This window comes from Stenella coeruleoalba (assembly GCF_951394435.1).
Source record: "Stenella coeruleoalba genome assembly, chromosome: 4".
Lineage (NCBI taxonomy): Eukaryota > Metazoa > Chordata > Mammalia > Artiodactyla > Delphinidae > Stenella > Stenella coeruleoalba.
The window spans coordinates 88,732,398-88,749,261 of NC_137149.1; the positions used below are offsets into that span (position 1 = coordinate 88,732,398).

The following is a 16,864-nucleotide window of genomic DNA, read 5'->3' on the forward strand; positions in this document are numbered from 1 at the left end:
TTGAAACCCGTGGAATGGGTACCATGCAATATGACTTCAAAGGGTCTTCATTTGCTCACCGAACCTCTCCAATCCTATCACTGCTGCGTTTATGCCCCTGTACACATGCTTGATTCTCTTTCGGAGACATAGCAATCCATAGGTTTTAAGATACTTACTAGTCAGGTACATTCTTAGGCGTTTAATATGGGGTTTTGAGTCCATTTCGTTGAGCAAGGAGTAGCTCTTGTCTATTCCATATTTGGCTTAAGGAACTTTATCTGTGCTCATTTCAATCTCTGGTTTTATGCAGCACCCCAACTCACCTTTTCCCTTAAGCAAGCATAAGTTGGTTTTCTAAATTTGAGACCCTGTTCTGTTCTGTAATTCAGTTCCTGTGTAGCCAAGTTTACATTCCGTGTATTACTGATATCTTATGATGTTTCTTTTTCTGTGTGACTTATTTCATTTAGAATCATCATACCTGAATCCACTCATTGTGATGCTAAGGGCCTGATGACATAGATTTCATTGCTGAGTGATATTGCTTTGTAAGTAAATACCACAACTTCTTTATCCATTTTTCACTTTCTGCGATGTTGAACTTGTACTGTAAACGAGGTTCTTGTAAACAGAGGCGTCCCAAACTTTGGGGTGGCTGTGTCTTTTTGATTTTAATTTCCCTAAGCTATAGGACCATAAGTGGCAGTGCCCTAGGCTCTGTTGCTTTGTTTTTTAGATGTTTCAGGAAACACCATACACTTCTCCCGAGTGTCTGTTGGCAATTTACATCCCGCCCATCAGCATAACAAGGCTCCCAGTTCTCCATGGCCTGTCCTGCCTTTGTGGATTTTACACTTTTTTCAGATGGCCCTTTTGACCGGGGGGAAGTGAGACTTCATTGTAGTGCAGATTTCCTTTGCAAGCTTGCTTGGTTGGCCAAAAAGGGCGTATGCGTTTTTTCCTGAATATATTCAGGAAAAAATGCATACGCCCTTTTTGGCCAAGTGCATCATTGTGGACGTTCTGCCTCTTTTCCTATGCTTTCAATGCAATTCCAGTCTACCTCCTGAAATCGGTTTCCTGCAATTCTGCCCTGCTTTCAAGTCCTCTTGGCGGCCTTACTTCAGTCTATTTTTGGACGATAGCTGTCATTTATAACTCTGCAGGTTTGTGAATTACAGTGCCCCTGAGCTCCTTTCTTCAACTCGCTTTCTTGTGACCTGGCCGCAACACCGCAGGATGGCTTCAGGCCCTAATCTGGTTCCGGCCCGGCATGCTGAGCCTTTGGTTAATTCCTCTTCCTGGTGGGAAATGAGAGTTAAATTTGCCCGTCCAGACACCTCCAGCTAGTCTCTCATTGGTTCTCGCTATTCCTGTTCATCTTCCGCAGAAATTGCAAACTGGGCCAAACAGGAGGTTAAAGGGACTGACTCTCCAAGTGGGGAGAGTGTTAGTAAAGCGTCTGGAATGTTGCACCCGAGTACCAGGGGAGGAAAACTGAGACATATTTGAACACGTCTCCCGATCACATGGTTGATCATACTCTAGGTTCCACATGCATGTTTTAGCTGAAGGAAGAATACCTTAAACCTGGGTAGTTGAAACCCGTGGAATGGGTACCATGCAATATGACTTCAAAGGGTCTTCATTTGCTCACCGAACCTCTCCAATCCTATCACTGCTGCGTTTATGCCCCTGTACACATGCTTGATTCTCTTTCGGAGACATAGCAATCCATAGGTTTTAAGATACTTACTAGTCAGGTACATTCTTAGGCGTTTAATATGGGGTGTTGAGTCCATTTCGTTGAGCAAGGAGTAGCTCTTGTCTATTCCATATTTGGCTTAAGGAACTTTATCTGTGCTCATTTCAATCTCTGGTTTTATGCAGCACCCCAACTCACCTTTACCCTTAAGCAAGCATAAGTTGGTTTTCTAAATTTGAGACCCTGTTCTGTTTTGGAATGCAGTTCCTGTGTAGCCAAGTTTACATTCCGTGTATTAGTGATATCTTATGATGTTTCTTTTTCTGTGTGACTTATTTCAGTTAGAATCATCGTACCTGAATCCACTCATTATGCTGCTACGGGCCTGATGACATAGATTTCATTGCTGAGTGATACTGCATTGTACGTAAGTACCACAAGTTCTTTATCCATTTTTCACTTTCTGTGATGTTGAACTTGTACTGTAAACGAGGTTCTTGTAAACAGAGGCGTCCCAAACTTTGGGGTGGCTGTGTCTTTTTGATTTTAATTTCCCTAAGGTATAGGACCATAAGTGGAAGTGCCCTAGGTTCTGTTGCTTTGTTTTTTAGATGTTTCAGGAAACACCATACACTTCTCCCGAGTGGTTGTTGGCAATTTACATCCCGCCCATCAGCATAACAAGGCTCCCAGTTCTCCATGGCCTGTCCTGCCTTTCTGGATTTTACACTTTTTTCAGATGGCCCTTTTGACCGGGGGGAAGTGAGACTTCATTGTAGTGCAGATTTCCTTTGCAAGCTTGCTTGGTTGGCCAAAAAGGGCGTATGCGTTTTTTCCTGAATATATTCAGGAAAAAACGCATACGCCCTTTTTGGCCAAGTGCATCATTGTGGACGTTCTGCCTCTTTTCCTATGCTTTCAATGCAATTCCAGTCTACCTCCTGAAATCGGTTTCCTGCAATTCTGCCCTGCTTTCAAGTCCTCTTGGCGGCCTTACTTCAGTCTATTTTTGGACGATAGCTGTCATTTATAACTCTGCAGGTTTGTGAATTACAGTGCCCCTGAGCTCCTTTCTTCAACTCGCTTTCTTGTGACCTGGCCGCAACACCGCAGGATGGCTTCAGGCCCTAATGTGGTTCCGGCCCGGCATGCTGAGCCTTTGGTTAATTCCTCTTCCTGGTGGGAAATGAGAGTTAAATTTGCCCGTCCAGACACCTCCAGCTAGTCTCTCATTGGTTCTCGCTATTCCTGTTCATCTTCCGCAGAAATTGCAAACTGGGCCAAACAGGAGGTTAAAGGGACTGACTCTCCAAGTGGGGAGAGTGTTAGTAAAGCGTCTGGAATGTTGCACCCGAGTACCAGGGGAGGAAAACTGAGACATATTTGAACACGTCTCCCGATCACATGGTTGATCATACTCTAGGTTCCACATGCATGTTTTAGCTGAAGGAAGAATACCTTAAACCTGGGTAGTTGAAACCCGTGGAATGGGTACCATGCAATATGACTTCAAAGGGTCTTCATTTGCTCACCGAACCTCTCCAATCCTATCACTGCTGCGTTTATGCCCCTGTACACATGCTTGATTCTCTTTCGGAGACATAGCAATCCATAGGTTTTAAGATACTTACTAGTCAGGTACATTCTTAGGCGTTTAATATGGGGTGTTGAGTCCATTTCGTTGAGCAAGGAGTAGCTCTTGTCTATTCCATATTTGGCTTAAGGAACTTTATCTGTGCTCATTTCAATCTCTGGTTTTATGCAGCACCCCAACTCACCTTTACCCTTAAGCAAGCATAAGTTGGTTTTCTAAATTTGAGACCCTGTTCTGTTCTGTAATTCAGTTCCTGTGTAGCCAAGTTTACATTCCGTGTATTACTGATATCTTATGATGTTTCTTTTTCTGTGTGACTTACTTCAGTTAGAATCATCATACCTGAATCCACTCATTGTGCTGCTAAGGGCCTGATGACACAGATTTCATTGCTGAGTGATATTGCTTTGTAAGTAAATACCACAACTTCTTTATCCATTTTTCACTTTCTGCGATGTTGAACTTGTACTGTAAACGAGGTTCTTGTAAACAGAGCCATTCCAAACTTTGGGGTGGCTGTGTCTTTTTGATTTTAATTTCCCTAAGCTATAGGACCATAAGTGGCAGTGCCCTAGGCTCTGTTGCTTTGCTTTTTAGATGTTTCAGGAAACACCATACACTTCTCCCGAGTGGTTGTTGGCAATTTACATCCCGCCCATCAGCATAACAAGGCTCCCAGTTCTCCATGGCCTGTCCTGCCTTTCTGGATTTTACACTGTTTTCAGATGGCCCTTTTGACCGGGGGGAAGTGAGACTTCATTGTAGTGCAGATTTCCTTTGCAAGCTTGCTTGGTTGGCCAAAAAGGGCGTATGCGTTTTTTCCTGAATATATTCAGGAAAAAACTCATACGCCCTTTTTGGCCAAGTGCATCATTGTGGACGTTCTGCCTCTTTTCCTATGCTTTCAATGCAATTCCAGTCTACCTCCTGAAATCGGTTTCCTGCAATTCTGCCCCGCTTTCAAGTCCTCTTGGCAGCCTTACTTCAGTCTATTTTTGGACGATAGCTGTCATTTATAACTCTGCAGTTTTGTGAATTACAGTGCTCCTGAGCTCCTTTCTTCAACTCGCTTTCTTTTGAGCTGGCCGCAACACCGCAGGATGGCTTCAGGCCCTAATCTGGTTCCGGCACGGCACGCTTAGCCTTTGGTTATTTCCTCTTCCTGGTGGGAAATGAGAGTTAAATTTGCCCGTCCAGACACCTCCAGCTAGCCTCTCATTGGTTCTCGCTATTCCTGTTCATCTTCCACAGAAATTGCAAACTGGACCAAACAGGAGGTTAAAGGCGCTGACTCTCCAAGTGGGGAGAGTGTTAGTAAAGCGTCTGGAATGTTGCACCCGAGTACCAGGGGAGGAAAACTGAGACATATTTGAACACGTCTCCCGTTCACATGGTTGATCATACTCTGGGTTCCACATGCATGTTTTAGCTGAAGGAAGAATACCTAAAAAGTGGGTAGTTGAAACCCGTGGAATGGGTACCATGCAATATGACTTCAAAGGGTCTTCATTTGCTCACCGAACCTCTCCAATCCTATCACTGCTGCGTTTATGCCCCTGTACACATGCTTGATTCTCTTTCGGAGACATAGCAATCCATAGGTTTTAAGATACTTACTAGTCAGGTACATTCTTAGGCGTTTAATATGGGGTTTTGAGTCCATTTCGTTGAGCAAGGAGTAGCTCTTGTCTATTCCATATTTGGCTTAAGGAACTTTATCTGTGCTCATTTCAATCTCTGGTTTTATGCAGCACCCCAACTCACCTTTACCCTTAAGCAAGCATAAGTTGGTTTTCTAAATTTGAGACCCTGTTCTGTTTTGGAATGCAGTTCCTGTGTAGCCAAGTTTACATTCCGTGTGTTAGTGATATCTTATGATGTTTCTTTTTCTGTGTGACTTATTTCAGTTAGAATCATCATACCTGAATCCACTCATTATGCTGCTACGGGCCTGATGACATAGATTTCATTGCTGAGTGATACTGCATTGTACGTAAGTACCACAAGTTCTTTATCCATTTTTCACTTTCTGCCATGTTGAACTTGTACTGTAAACGAGGTTCTTGTAAACAGAGCCGTTCCAAACTTTGGGGTGGCTGTGTCTTTTTGATTTTAATTTCCCTAAGCTATAGGACCATAAGTGGCAGTGCCCTAGGCTCTGTTGCTTTGGTTTTTAGATGTTTCAGGAAACACCATACACTTCTCCCGAGTGTCTGTTGGCAATTTACATCCCACCCATCAGCATAACAAGGCTCCCAGTTCTCCATGGCCTGTCCTGCCTTTCTGGATTTTACACTTTTTTCAGATGGCCCTTTTGACCGGGGGGAAGTGAGACTTCATTGTAGTGCAGATTTCCTTTGCAAGCTTGCTTGGTTGGTCAAAAAGGGCGTATGTGTTTTTTCCTGAATATATTCAGGAAAAAACGCATACGCCCTTTTTGGCCAAGTGCATCATTGTGGACGTTCTGCCTCTTTTCCTATGCTTTCAATGCAATTCCAGTCTACCTCCTGAAATCGGTTTCCTGCAATTCTGCCCCGCTTTCAAGTCCTCTTGGCAGCCTTACTTCAGTCTATTTTTGGACGATAGCTGTCATTTATAACTCTGCAGGTTTGTGAATTACAGTGCCCCTGAGCTCCTTTCTTCAACTCGCTTTCTTTTGAGCTGGCCGCAACACCGCAGGATGGCTTCAGGCCCTAATCTGGTTCCGGCACGGCACGCTGAGCCTTTGGTTATTTCCTCTTCCTGTTGGGAAATGAGAGTTAAATTTGCCCGTCCAGACACCTCCAGCTAGCCTCTCATTGGTTCTCGCTATTCCTGTTCATCTTCCGCAGAAATTGCAAACTGTGCCAAACAGGAGGTTAAAGGCGCTGACTCTCCAAGTGGGGAGAGTGTTAGTAAAGCGTCTGGAATGTTGCACCCGAGTACCAGGGGAGGAAAACTGAGACATATTTGAACACGTCTCCCGATCACATGGTTGATCATACTCTGGGTTCCACATGCATGTTTTAGCTGAAGGAAGAATACCTAAAACCTGGGTAGTTGAAACCCGTGGAATGGGTACCATGCAATATGACTTCAAAGGGTCTTCATTTGCTCACCGAACCTCTCCAATCCTATCACTGCTGCGTTTATGCCCCTGTACACATGCTTGATTCTCTTTCGGAGACATAGCAATCCATAGGTTTTAAGATACTTACTAGTCAGGTACATTCTTTGGCGTTTAATATGGGGTTTTGAGTCCATTTCGTTGAGCAAGGAGTAGCTCTTGTCTATTCCATATTTGGCTTAAGGAACTTTATCTGTGCTCATTTCAATCTCTGGTTTTATGCAGCACCCCAACTCACCTTTACCCTTAAGCAAGCATAAGTTGGTTTTCTAAATTTGAGACCCTGTTCTGTTCTGTAATTCAGTTCCTGTGTAGCCAAGTTTACATTCCGTGTATTACTGATATCTTATGATGTTTCTTTTTCTGTGTGACTTATTTCATTTAGAATCATCATACCTGAATCCACTCATTGTGATGCTAAGGGCCTGATGACATAGATTTCATTGCTGAGTGATATTGCTTTGTAAGTAAATACCACAACTTCTTTATCCATTTTTCACTTTCTGCGATGTTGAACTTGTACTGTAAACGAGGTTCTTGTAAACAGAGGCGTCCCAAACTTTGGGGTGGCTGTGTCTTTTTGATTTTAATTTCCCTAAGCTATAGGACCATAAGTGGCAGTGCCCTAGGCTCTGTTGCTTTGGTTTTTAGATGTTTCAGGAAACACCATACACTTCTCCCGAGTGTCTGTTGGCAATTTACATCCCGCCCATCAGCATAACAAGGCTCCCAGTTCTCCATGGCCTGTCCTGCCTTTCTGGATTTTACACTTTTTTCAGATGGCCCTTTTGACCGGGGGGAAGTGAGACTTCATTGTAGTGCAGATTTCCTTTGCAAGCTTGCTTGGTTGGCCAAAAAGGGCGTATGCGTTTTTTCCTGAATATATTCAGGAAAAAACGCATACGCCCTTTTTGGCCAAGTGCATCATTGTGGACGTTCTGCCTCTTTTCCTATGCTTTCAATGCAATTCCAGTCTACCTCCTGAAATCGGTTTCCTGCAATTCTGCCCTGCTTTCAAGTCCTCTTGGCGGCCTTACTTCAGTCTATTTTTGGACGATAGCTGTCATTTATAACTCTGCAGGTTTGTGAATTACAGTGCCCCTGAGCTCCTTTCTTCAACTCGCTTTCTTGTGACCTGGCCGCAACACCGCAGGATGGCTTCAGGCCCTAATCTGGTTCCGGCCCGGCATGCTGAGCCTTTGTTTAATTCCTCTTCCTGGTGGGAAATGAGAGTTAAATTTGCCCGTCCAGACACCTCCAGCTAGTCTCTCATTGGTTCTCGCTATTCCTGTTCATCTTCCGCAGAAATTGCAAACTGGGCCAAACAGGAGGTTAAAGGGACTGACTCTCCAAGTGGGGAGAGTGTTAGTAAAGCGTCTGGAATGTTGCACCCGAGTACCAGGGGAGGAAAACTGAGACATATTTGAACACGTCTCCCGTTCACATGGTTGATCATACTCTAGGTTCCACATGCATGTTTTAGCTGAAGGAAGAATACCTTAAACCTGGGTAGTTGAAACCCGTGGAATGGGTACCATGCAATATGACTTCAAAGGGTCTTCATTTGCTCACCGAACCTCTCCAATCCTATCACTGCTGCGTTTATGCCCCTGTACACATGCTTGATTCTCTTTTGGAGACATAGCAATCCATAGGTTTTAAGATACTTACTAGTCAGGTACATTCTTAGGCGTTTAATATGGGGTGTTGAGTCCATTTCGTTGAGCAAGGAGTAGCTCTTGTCTATTCCATATTTGGCTTAAGGAACTTTATCTGTGCTCATTTCAATCTCTGGTTTTATGCAGCACCCCAACTCACCTTTACCCTTAAGCAAGCATAAGTTGGTTTTCTAAATTTGAGACCCTGTTCTGTTTTGGAATGCAGTTCCTGTGTAGCCAAGTTTACATTCCGTGTATTAGTGATATCTTATGATGTTTCTTTTTCTGTGTGACTTATTTCAGTTAGAATCATCGTACCTGAATCCACTCATTATGCTGCTACGGGCCTGATGACATAGATTTCATTGCTGAGTGATACTGCATTGTACGTAAGTACCACAAGTTCTTTATCCATTTTTCACTTTCTGTGATGTTGAACTTGTACTGTAAACGAGGTTCTTGTAAACAGAGGCGTCCCAAACTTTGGGGTGGCTGTGTCTTTTTGATTTTAATTTCCCTAAGCTATAGGACCATAAGTGGAAGTGCCCTAGGTTCTGTTGCTTTGTTTTTTAGATGTTTCAGGAAACACCATACACTTCTCCCGAGTGGTTGTTGGCAATTTACATCCCGCCCATCAGCATAACAAGGCTCCCAGTTCTCCATGGCCTGTCCTGCCTTTCTGGATTTTACACTTTTTTCAGATGGCCCTTTTGACCGGGGGGAAGTGAGACTTCATTGTAGTGCAGATTTCCTTTGCAAGCTTGCTTGGTTGGCCAAAAAGGGCGTATGCGTTTTTTCCTGAATATATTCAGGAAAAAACGCATACGCCCTTTTTGGCCAAGTGCATCATTGTGGACGTTCTGCCTCTTTTCCTATGCTTTCAATGCAATTCCAGTCTACCTCCTGAAATCGGTTTCCTGCAATTCTGCCCCGCTTTCAAGTCCTCTTGGCAGCCTTACTTCAGTCTATTTTTGGACGATAGCTGTCATTTATAACTCTGCAGGTTTGTGAATTACAGTGCCCCTGAGCTCCTTTCTTCAACTCGCTTTCTTTTGACCTGGCCGCAACACCGCAGGATGGCTTCAGGCCCTAATCTGCTTCCGGTACGGCACGCTGAGCCTTTGGTTATTTCCTCTTCCTGGTGGGAAATGAGAGTTAAATTTGCCCGTCCAGACACCTCCAGCTAGCCTCTCATTGGTTCTCGCTATTCCTGTTCATCTTCCGCAGAAATTGCAAACTGGGCCAAACAGGAGGTTAAAGGCGCTGACTCTCCCAGTGGGGAGAGTGTTAGTAAAGCGTCTGGAATGTTGCACCCGAGTACCAGGGGAGGAAAACTGAGACATATTTGAACACGTCTCCCGTTCACATGGTTGATCATACTTGGGTTCCACATGCATGTTTTAGCTGAAGGAAGAATACCTTAAACCTGGAGAGTTAAGACCCGTGTAATGGGTACCATGCAATATGACTTCAAAGGGTCTTCATTTGCTCACCGAACCTCTCCAATCCTATCACTGCTGCGTTTATGCCCCTGTACACATGCTTGATTCTCTTTCGGAGACATAGCAATCCATAGGTTTTAAGATACTTACTAGCCAGGTACATTCTTAGGCGTTTAATATGCGGTGTTGTGTCCATTTCGTTGAGCAAGGAGTAGCTCTTGTCTATTCCATATTTGACTTAAGGAGCTTTATCTGTGCTCATTTCAATCTCTGGTTTTATGCAGCACCCCAACTCACCTTTACCCTTAAGCAAGCATAAGTTGGTTTTCTAAATTTGAGACCCTGTTCTGTTCTGTAATTCAGTTCCTGTGTAGCCAAGTTTACATTCCGTGTATTACTGATATCTTATGATGTTTCTTTTTCTGTGTGACTTACTTCAGTTAGAATCATCATACCTGAATCCACTCATTGTGCTGCTAAGGGCCTGATGACACAGATTTCATTGCTGAGTGATATTGCTTTGTAAGTAAATACCACAACTTCTTTATCCATTTTTCACTTTCTGCGATGTTGAACTTGTACTGTAAACGAGGTTCTTGTAAACAGAGCCATTCCAAACTTTGGGGTGGCTGTGTCTTTTTGATTTTAATTTCCCTAAGCTATAGGACCATAAGTGGAAGTGCCCTAGGTTCTGTTGCTTTGTTTTTTAGATGTTTCAGGAAACACCATACACTTCTCCCGAGTGGTTGTTGGCAATTTACATCCCGCCCATCAGCATAACAAGGCTCCCAGTTCTCCATGGCCTGTCCTGCCTTTCTGGATTTTACACTTTTTTCAGATGGCCCTTTTGACCGGGGGGAAGTGAGACTTCATTGTAGTGCAGATTTCCTTTGCAAGCTTGCTTGGTTGGCCAAAAAGGGCGTATGCGTTTTTTCCTGAATATATTCAGGAAAAAACGCATACGCCCTTTTTGGCCAAGTGCATCATTGTGGACGTTCTGCCTCTTTTCCTATGCTTTCAATGCAATTCCAGTCTACCTCCTGAAATCGGTTTCCTGCAATTCTGCCCCGCTTTCAAGTCCTCGTGGCAGCCTTACTTCAGTCTATTTTTGGACGATAGCTGTCGTTTATAACTCTGCAGGTTTGTGAATTACAGTGCCCCTGTGCTCCTTTCTTCAACTCGCTTTCTTTTGAGCTGGCCGCAACACCGCAGGATGGCTTCAGGCCCTAATCTGGTTCCGGTGCGGCACGCTGAGCCTTTGGTTATTTCATCTTCCTGGTGGGAAATGAGAGTTAAATTTGCCCGTCCAGACACCTCCAGCTAGCCTCTCATTGGTTCTCACTATTCCTGTTCATCTTCCGCAGAAATTGCAAACTGGGCCAAACAGGAGGTTAAAGGCGCTGACTCTCCAAGTGGGGAGAGTGTTAGTAAAGCGTCTGGAATGTTGCACCCGAGTACCAGGGGAGGAAAACTGAGACATATTTGAACACGTCTCCCGTTCACATGGTTGATCATACTTGGGTTCCACATGCATGTTTTAGCTGAAGGAAGAATACCTTAAACCTGGAGAGTTGAGACCCGTGTAATGGGTACCATGCAATATGACTTCAAAGGGTCTTCATTTGCTCACCGAACCTCTCCAATCCTATCACTGCTGCGTTTATGCCCCTGTACACATGCTTGATTCTCTTTCGGAGACATAGCAATCCATAGGTTTTAAGATACTTACTAGTCAGGTACATTCTTAGGTGTTTAATATGCAGTGTTGAGTCCATTTCGTTGAGCAAGGAGTAGCTCTTGTCTATTCCATATTTGACTTAAGGAACTTTATCTGTGCTCATTTCAATCTCTGGTTTTATGCAGCACCCCAACTCACCTTTACCCTTAAGCAAGCATAAGTTGGTTTTCTAAATTTGAGTCCCTGTTCTGTTCTGTAATTCAGTTCCTGTGTAGCCAAGTTTACATTCCGTGTATTACTGATATCTTATGATGTTTCTTTTTCTGTGTGACTTATTTCAGTTAGAATCATCATACCTGAATCCACTCATTGTGATGCTAAGGGCCTGATGACATAGATTTCATTGCTGAGTGATATTGCTTTGTAAGTAAATACCACAACTTCTTTATCCATTTTTCACTTTCTGCGATGTTGAACTTGTACTGTAAACGAGGTTCTTGTAAACAGAGGCGTCCCAAACTTTGGGGTGGCTGTGTCTTTTTGATTTTAATTTCCCTAAGCTATAGGACCATAAGTGGCAGTGCCCTAGGCTCTGTTGCTTTGTTTTTTAGATGTTTCAGGAAACACCATACACTTCTCCCAAGTGTCTGTTGGCAATTTACATCCCGCCCATCAGCATAACAAGGCTCCCAGTTCTCCATGGCCTGTCCTGCCTTTCTGGATTTTACACTTTTTTCAGATGGCCCTTTTGACCGGGGGAAGTGAGACTTCATTGTAGTGCAGATTTCCTTTGCAAGCTTGCTTGGTTGGCCAAAAAGGGCGTATGCGTTTTTTCCTGAATATATTCAGGAAAAAACGCATACGCCCTTTTTGGCCAAGTGCATCATTGTGGACGTTCTGCCTCTTTTCCTATGCTTTCAATGCAATTCCAGTCTACCTCCTGAAATCGGTTTCCTGCAATTCTGCCCCGCTTTCAAGTCCTCTTGGCAGCCTTACTTCAGTCTATTTTTGGACGATAGCTGTCATTTATAACTCTGCAGGTTTGTGAATTACAGTGCCCCTGAGCTCCTTTCTTCAACTTGCTTTCTTTTGACCTGGCCGCAACACCGCAGGATGGCTTCAGGACCTAATCTGGTTCCGGCACGGCACGCTGAGCCTTTGGTTATTTCCTCTTCCTGCTGGGAAATGAGAGTTAAATTTGCCCGTCCAGACACCTCCAGCTAGTCTCTCATTGGTTCTCGCTATTCCTGTTCATCTTGCGCAGAAATTGCAAACTGGGCCAAACAGGAGGTTAAAGGCGCTGACTCTCCAAGTGGGGAGAGTGTTAGTAAAGCGTCTGGAATGTTGCACCCGAGTACCAGGGGAGGAAAACTGAGACATATTTGAACACGTCTCCCGTTCACATGGTTGATCATACTTGGGTTCCACATGCATGTTTTAGCTGAAGGAAGAATACCTAAAACCTGGGCAGTTGAAACCCGTGGAATGGGTACCATTCAATATGACTTCAAAGGGTCTTCATTTGCTCACCGAACCTCTCCAATCCTATCACTGCTGCGTTTATGCCCCTGTACACATGCTTGATTCTCTTTCGGAGACATAGCAATCCATAGGTTTTAAGATACTTACTAGTCAGGTACATTCTTAGGCGTTTAATATGGGGTGTTGAGTCCATTTCATTGAGCAAGGAGTAGCTCTTGTCTATTCCATATTTGGCTTAAGGAACTTTATCTGTGCTCATTTCAATCTCTGGTTTTATGCAGCACCCCAACTCACCTTTCCCCTTAAGCAAGCATAAGTTGGTTTTCTAAATTTGAGACCCTGTTCTGTTTTGGAATGCAGTTCCTGTGTAGCCAAGTTTACATTCCGTGTATTAGTGATCTTATGATGTTTCTTTTTCTGTGTGACTTATTTCAGTTAGAATCATCGTACCTGAATCCACTCATTATGCTGCTACGGGCCTGATGACATAGATTTCATTGCTGAGTGATACTGCATTGTACGTAAGTACCACAAGTTCTTTATCCATTTTTCACTTTCTCTGATATTGAACTTGTACGGTAAACGAGGTTCTTGTAAACGGAGGCGTCCCAAACTTTGGGGTGGCTGTGTCTTTTTGATTTTAATTTCCCTAAGCTATAGGACCATAAGTGGAAGTGCCCTAGGCTCTGTTGCTTTGTTTTTTAGATGTTTCAGGAAACACCATACACTTCTCCCGAGTGGTTGTTGGCAATTTACATCCCGCCCATCAGCATAACAAGGTTCCCAGTTCTCCATGGCCTCTCCTGCCTTTCTGGATTTTACACTTTTTTCAGATGGCCCTTTTGACCAGGGGGAAGTGAGACTTCATTGTAGTGCAGATTTCCTTTGCAAGCTTGCTTGGTTGGCCAAAAAGGGCGTATGCGTTTTTTCCTGAATATATTCAGGAAAAAACGCATACGCCCTTTTTGGCCAAGTGCATCATTGTGGACGTTCTGCCTCTTTTCCTATGCTTTCAATGCAATTCCAGTCTACCTCCTGAAATCGGTTTCCTGCAATTCTGCCCTGCTTTCAAGTCCTCTTGGCGGCCTTACTTCAGTCTATTTTTGGACGATAGCTGTCATTTATAACTCTGCAGGTTTGTGAATTACAGTGCCCCTGAGCTCCTTTCTTCAACTCGCTTTCTTGTGACCTGGCCGCAACACCGCAGGATGGCTTCAGGCCCTAATCTGGTTCCGGCCCGGCATGCTGAGCCTTTGGTTAATTCCTCTTCCTGGTGGGAAATGAGAGTTAAATTTGCCCGTCCAGACACCTCCAGCTAGCCTCTCATTGGTTCTCGCTATTCCTGTTCATCTTCCGCAGAAATTGCAAACTGGGCCAAACAGGAGGTTAAAGGGACTGACTCTCCAAGTGGGGAGAGTGTTAGTAAAGCGTCTGGAATGTTGCACCCGAGTACCAGGGGAGGAAAACTGAGACATATTTGAACACGTCTCCCGTTCACATGGTTGATCATACTTGGGTTCCACATGCATGTTTTAGCTGAAGGAAGAATACCTTAAACATGGGTAGTTGAAACCCGTGGAATGGGTACCATGCAATATGACTTCAAAGGGTCTTCATTTGCTCACCGAACCTCTCCAATCCTATCACTGCTGCGTTTATTCCCCTGTACACACGCTTGATTCTCTTTTGGAGACATAGCAATCCATAGGTTTTAAGATACTTACTAGTCAGGTACATTCTTAGGGGTTTAATATGGGGTTTTGAGTCCATTTCGTTGAGCAAGGAGTAGCTCTTGTCTATTCCATATTTGGCTTAAGGAACTTTATCTGTGCTCATTTCAATCTCTGGTTTTATGCAGCACCCCAACTCACCTTTACCCTTAAGCAAGCATAAGTTGGTTTTCTAAATTTGAGACCCTGTTCTGTTTTGGAATGCAGTTCCTGTGTAGCCAAGTTTACATTCCGTGTATTAGTGATATCTTATGATGTTTCTTTTTCTGTGTGACTTATTTCAGTTAGAATCATCGTACCTGAATCCACTCATTATGCTGCTACGGGCCTGATGACATAGATTTCATTGCTGAGTGATACTGCATTGTACGTAAGTACCACAAGTTCTTTATCCATTTTTCACTTTCTGTGATGTTGAACTTGTACTGTAAACGAGGTTCTTGTAAACAGAGCCGTTCCAAACTTTGGGGTGGCTGTGTCTTTTTGATTTTAATTTCCCTAATCTATAGGACCATAAGTGGAAGTGCCCTAGGTTCTGTTGCTTTGTTTTTTAGATGTTTCAGGAAACACCATACACTTCTCCCGAGTGGTTATTGGCAATTTACATCCCGCCCATCAGCATAACAAGGCTCCCAGTTCTCCATGGCCTGTCCTGCCTTTCTGGATTTTACACTTTTTTCAGATGGCCCTTTTGACCGGGGGGAAGTGAGACTTCATTGTAGTGCAGATTTCCTTTGCAAGCTTGCTTGGTTGGCCAAAAAGGGCGTATGCGTTTTTTCCTGAATATATTCAGGAAAAAACGCATACGCCCTTTTTGGCCAAGTGCATCATTGTGGACGTTCTGCCTCTTTTCCTATGCTTTCAATGCAATTCCAGTCTACCTCCTGAAATCGGTTTCCTGCAATTCTGCCCTGCTTTCAAGTCCTCTTGGCGGCCTTACTTCAGTCTATTTTTGGACGATAGCTGTCATTTATAACTCTGCAGGTTTGTGAATTACAGTGCCCCTGAGCTCCTTTCTTCAACTCGCTTTCTTGTGACCTGGCCGCAACACCGCAGGATGGCTTCAGGCCCTAATGTGGTTCCGGCCCGGCATGCTGAGCCTTTGGTTAATTCCTCTTCCTGGTGGGAAATGAGAGTTAAATTTTCCCGTCCAGACACCTCCAGCTAGTCTCTCATTGGTTCTCGCTATTCCTGTTCATCTTCCGCAGAAATTGCAAACTGGGCCAAACAGGAGGTTAAAGGGACTGACTCTCCAAGTGGGGAGAGTGTTAGTAAAGCGTCTGGAATGTTGCACCCGAGTACCAGGGGAGGAAAACTGAGACATATTTGAACACGTCTCCCGATCACATGGTTGATCATACTCTAGGTTCCACATGCATGTTTTAGCTGAAGGAAGAATACCTTAAACCTGGGTAGTTGAAACCCGTGGAATGGGTACCATGCAATATGACTTCAAAGGGTCTTCATTTGCTCACCGAACCTCTCCAATCCTATCACTGCTGCGTTTATGCCCCTGTACACATGCTTGATTCTCTTTCGGAGACATAGCAATCCATAGGTTTTAAGATACTTACTAGTCAGGTACATTCTTAGGCGTTTAATATGGGGTGTTGAGTCCATTTCGTTGAGCAAGGAGTAGCTCTTGTCTATTCCATATTTGGCTTAAGGAACTTTATCTGTGCTCATTTCAATCTCTGGTTTTATGCAGCACCCCAACTCACCTTTACCCTTAAGCAAGCATAAGTTGGTTTTCTAAATTTGAGACCCTGTTCTGTTCTGTAATTCAGTTCCTGTGTAGCCAAGTTTACATTCCGTGTATTACTGATATCTTATGATGTTTCTTTTTCTGTGTGACTTACTTCAGTTAGAATCATCATACCTGAATCCACTCATTGTGCTGCTAAGGGCCTGATGACACAGATTTCATTGCTGAGTGATATTGCTTTGTAAGTAAATACCACAACTTCTTTATCCATTTTTCACTTTCTGCGATGTTGAACTTGTACTGTAAACGAGGTTCTTGTAAACAGAGCCATTCCAAACTTTGGGGTGGCTGTGTCTTTTTGATTTTAATTTCCCTAATCTATAGGACCATAAGTGGAAGTGCCCTAGGTTCTGTTGCTTTGTTTTTTAGATGTTTCAGGAAACACCATACACTTCTCCCGAGTGGTTGTTGGCAATTTACATCCCGCCCATCAGCATAACAAGGCTCCCAGTTCTCCATGGCCTGTCCTGCCTTTCTGGATTTTACACTTTTTTCAGATGGCCCTTTTGACCGGGGGGAAGTGAGACTTCATTGTAGTGCAGATTTCCTTTGCAAGCTTGCTTGGTTGGCCAAAAAGGGCGTATGCGTTTTTTCCTGAATATATTCAGGAAAAAACGCATACGCCCTTTTTGGCCAAGTGCATCATTGTGGACGTTCTGCCTCTTTTCCTATGCTTTCAATGCAATTCCAGTCTACCTCCTGAAATCGGTTTCCTGCAATTC

At 43.9% G+C, this 16,864-nt stretch overlaps 1 long non-coding RNA gene across 50 annotated transcripts in view; it reads left to right on the forward strand.

Moving 5' to 3' along the window:
- The window catches only part of LOC307185334, a 3,778,167-nt gene that overhangs the window by 2,200,318 nt on the left and 1,560,985 nt on the right, over positions 1 to 16,864 (forward strand). For 48 of the 50 annotated variants that reach the window (XR_013827964.1, XR_013827965.1, XR_013827990.1 and 45 more), the window contains 2 exons: positions 453 to 534; positions 6,773 to 6,854. This is a non-coding gene — a long non-coding RNA (uncharacterized lncRNA). The remainder of the gene's footprint in view (positions 1 to 452; positions 535 to 6,772; positions 6,855 to 16,864) is intronic. The other 2 variants (XR_013827987.1, XR_013827988.1) reach the window with 1 other exon arrangement.